Here is a 4712-nt window from a genome sequence, read left to right on the forward strand (position 1 = left end):
TTAGCAAGTAGGAAATGTAGATAGTTGTTTTGGTTTGTTTCTATTCTTGTTTTTGTTGAGATAGGGTCTCACTATGAAACCTTGACTTACCTGGGAAACACTATGTAGAACAGGCTAGCCTTGAAGTCTTAGAGATCCACTTGCCTGTCTTCTGAGTGCTTGGATTAAAGGCATGTGCCACTGCAACAATCAAAACTTATTTATAGATTGATTTATTTATTAATAGATTTATTTATATGCATGGTTTTTTTGTTTACATATATGACTGTGTACCTCATGCATGCGTTGTGCCTGGGGAAGCCAGAAGATAATATTGGCTCCACTGAGATTGGAGTTACGTATGGCTGTAAGCCACCATGTGGTGCTAGGAATTAAAGCCAGGTCTTCTGGAAAAAAAAGCCAGTTCTCTTAACCACTAAGCCATCTTTCCAGCCCCTAGACATTTAGACAGATAGATGATAGATAGATAGATAGATAGATAGATAGATAGATAGATAGACAGATAGATAGATGGTAGGCAAAAAAAGAAAAATGTAATAGACAAGATACAGCCACCAAACATATGTACCCCGTGATATACTTTCTCTAGCTAGGCTTCTAAAGATTCTTCAATTTCCCAGAATAGTGCCACCATCTGTGGACCAAGCCTTCAATGAATGAACCTTCTAGAGGACCTGCTTCATATTGGGAATCATTTTTCCACAAATACTGCAGGAAATAGGCTCAAGGAACCAGATGAGCAAATGAGAGTGTCTGAAAAGGAAGCACTGGCGGATTCTTTCTCACCCCAGGACTTCTCTAGATCCCCTGGGCTAAGATACGCGAACTGTTGGATTCAAAACTACGACCTAGCCAGACATGGCCCCCTCTGCATTCCTTAGCTTCTCCTCCAGCATCCGGCACATTGCAAGGCCTCACTTGCACACCTCTACAGAGCATCTAGACTCAGCCCAGTCCCTCCTGCTAGCCCCTCTCTGTATTGATTTTGTCTTCCCAGGGGAAATGTCACAAATCTGGAAGCTTCTTTTCAGTATAAAAGTTACAGAGCGAGACAGCACACATTTCCCAACTAAATGTGACCCCTTTTAGAACTGTGATGGGGTCATCAGGTATCCATTTACTCTTGGCTTTAAGGGTTGGCTGCAAAGTTAGCAGAGCTGCCCCGAGAAGCCATGAGGGAGGCTAGGGAGGGCTGGGCTGTGACCTATATTTCATGTTTAAGGGGTTGCCATGTTCTGGCTGAGTCGCCCCTTCCCCTAGGCCTTGGCTAACAGTCCTCTCTTTAACTCCTGTGCTGTGAGAGGTGAGATTTCTGGTCTTCTAGGGCAGCAGCTGAAAACTGTGCAGACTCAGCAGACTTCCATTTTCTATCTTCCTGTAGATAAGCTTCATCTGGCTTTCTAACAACTTTTGAGTTTTAGCAGTGGCAGCCCTGTCCTGATTTCCTATTTCCACACATGCCTTGTGCTACAAAATCTCCTCACCTTCAGGAGAGGTTTGGGGGATGATTGGGTTTCAGAACCGTAGCTGAAACAATCACGGTTCTGATTCTATTGTCTGTCACTCAATGAAGATGCTCCTGAGCTTTGCCCTCCATTAATAAATCAATGGGCCTGCTTAATAACACACTGTATTCAGCCCCTGTCTTTATTATCTGTAATTAGGCAGTAAGTGGGTGGATAGTCCTAGTGACACTGATCGTATATCAGTGTTTGGGAGAAAGGGTGGGGGAAGGGGAGAGGGTAAGATGTCACATCATGGTTGCACTGCAAACCCAAGTCCCTGTGCTCTGTAAGAGAGCGAGATGTCTTTTCCCTCACTCATCTCTATGCTCATTGGCTGGTGTCAAAACCGACTGGCAAGATCAAAGCAAGTTCTATGTGACATGGGATCCTTCAACAAGAATGGAGACCTGGGCGGTGAGATAACACGGCAGGTAAGATGACCTGACAACTTGAGTGTGTTCTACTCCCGGATCTCACATGGTGAGAGGATAGAACAAACTTCTGCAAGTTGTCCTCTGACTTCCACACCAAACACTGTGGCATAATAAGACATTTTTTTAGAGCTGGGCATGATGGTCTAAGCCTTTAACCCCAGTACCTGGGATGCAACGGCTGGTGAATTTATATGAGTTTGAGGTTAGCCTGGCTCACATAGCAAATTTCATGCAAATAAAGACCTGAGTTCGAATCTCACCTACATAAAAGGTGGACATTGAATTGCCAGAGGCAAGGTGATTATATATTGTTATTATAATGGGCAGTGTAGACAAAACAACATTCATAGTGACCTAACCCATAATGGTCAGTCAGCACAAGGAAAGTGAATTTTATAATGGCACGACTTGTATGGACCTTTGGTACTGGCTAATCAGTCACGGTGTTTCCAGGCATGAAATAGATAGGAAGCCTACTGCATATCTGTTTGGTCTGTATAAGCAGAAAAATTCTCAAACAAATGAAAGAAAGGCCATATTGGATCATGGCAAATGGCAACCTCAGCCAGTGAATCAATTTCCAGGCTTGACATAGTTTGTAGACCCAGAATCCCTTGAATGAAGGGATGGCCAGGTTCCCATGAGGAAGGACCTTGATAAGACACCTAAAAGTTTTACTGTTAGCCTTTCTCCAGTTTTTCCCCAGAGGGACGTATCGGTAACTATACACTGGGGCAACTATATTCATAAGGGCAAAGTTCATGAGCATCTTAATTGAGTGACAGACAATAGAATCAGGACTGTGATTGTCTTAGCTATGGTTCTGAGCCCAACCATCCCCCAAAACAAAAGCCTGAAGGTGAGGAGATTTCACAAGAGTAAGTGTACACTGGGGGAAAGGAAATAATCAGACTTCCTGGGGTCTATTGGATACTGATTCTGAATTGACACTGATTCCAGGAGATCTCAGGAAATACTGTGGCCTTCCAGTTGAAATAGGGGCTTATGGAGGCCAGGTGATTAATGGAATTTTGGATGGATGGTCAGGGACTTGGAAAGATGACGCTAGGAAAAATTAGTGAGAAAGACATCTGGAGAAGTATGTGAATTAATCTCTTCAAAGAATGTAAAGCTATTTGTGACCCATGTAAATGTTCATCAAAAGGTGACTTCAGCCGAGGAAGAGTTCAATAATAAAGTCAACAAGATGATCCATTGTGTGGACAGTCAGCCTCTTTCCCCAGCCATCCCTGTCATTGCCCAGTGGGCACATGAACAGAGTGGCCATGGTGGCCGAGATGAGGCTTATGCTTGGTCTCGGCAACATGGACTATCACTCACCAAGTCTGACCTGGCTACAGCTACAACAGAGACCAACACTGAGCCCCAGATATGGCACCATTCCTCAAGGTGACCAGCCAGCAACCTGGTGGCAGGTTGACCACATTGGACTGCTTCCTCCATGGAAAGGACAATGCTTTGTTCTTACTGGAGCAGATACTTATTCTGGTCATGGATTTGCCTTTCCTGCGTGTAATGCTTCTGCCAAAACCACCATCTGTGGACTTATAGAATGCTTTATGCACCATCATGGTATTCTACACAGTATTGCTTCTGACCAAAGAACTCACTTCACAGCCAGAGAAGTGCGGCAGTATGCCCATGATCATGGAATCCACTGGTCTTACCATGTTCCCCACCATCCCAAAACAGCTAGTCTGACAGAAAGATGGAATGGCCTTTTGAAGTTACAGGGCAGTCACATAACCTGAAGTTACAGGTTATGTGACAGCAGCATGGAGGGCTGGGGCAGAGTTCTTCAGAAGGCAGTATATGCTTTGTGTCAGCGTTCAATATATGGTACAGTTTCTCCCCTAGCCAGGATTCATGGGTCCAGGACTCAGGGGGTGGAAAACGGAATAGTTCCACTCACTATCACTCCTAGTGACCCTCTAGGAGAATTTTTGCTTCCTGTCCCCACAATCCTAAGTTCCACTGGCCTAGAAGTTTTGGTTCCAGAGGAAGGAGTGCTCCTGTCAGGAGCCACAGCAAACATTACATTGAACTGGAAACTCATTTTGGGCTTCTAATGCCTTTAAACCAACTGGCTAAATAACAACAGTGTTAAGAGGGGTGATAGATCCAGATTACCATGGGGAAATTGGATTGCCTCTCCACAATGGAGCTAAGAAGGATTATGTCCTAAAGGAGATCCTTTAGGGCATCCCTTGATGCTACTATGTACTGTAATTAGAGCCAATGGGGAACTACAAAGGACACAGACCTATCAGGAAGGAAAGCATGGATCACTCCTCCAGGGAAAGAGTCAAGACCTGCTGAGGTGCTTGCAGAGGGTGGAGGAAATATAGAATTGGTGGTAGAGGAAGGTAGTTATGTCATCTAAGGCCATGTGACCAGATGCAGAAATGAGAATTATAAGTGGTATGAATGCTTCTGTTTTATTTTGTTAAGAACACATTTGTGTAGATATTTTTGCTTTCTTCCAATTTCTTTAACCTCAATTAAGAGAATATCAATGGTATTTAAGATGAGATACTAAAGGGATATTCCCAAGGAACATTGATCTCTTCTAAATTTACAATGTGTTTGAGATTGTACCAAGGATAGCTATATCATGTTAGGCGTATTTATGACCTGGGAATTGTTTCATTTGGATATGAGATATTTGTGTCAAGTTGACAAGGAGTAGATTGTGATGGCTATTCCTGGTTGTCAACTTGACTACATCTGGAATGAACCACAATCTAGAAAT

The 4712-nt window shown here is 43.6% G+C and overlaps 1 pseudogene; it reads left to right on the top strand.

The window, feature by feature from the left end:
• The first annotated feature begins 1804 nt into the window (after positions 1-1804).
• Positions 1805-4343, top strand: LOC114622045 (annotated as a pseudogene).
• The last annotated feature ends 369 nt before the right edge of the window (positions 4344-4712 follow it).

The sequence above is a fragment of the Grammomys surdaster genome, unplaced genomic scaffold (genome assembly GCF_004785775.1).
Source record: "Grammomys surdaster isolate TR1022 unplaced genomic scaffold, NIH_TR_1.0 186, whole genome shotgun sequence".
Taxonomy (NCBI): Eukaryota; Metazoa; Chordata; class Mammalia; order Rodentia; family Muridae; genus Grammomys; species Grammomys surdaster.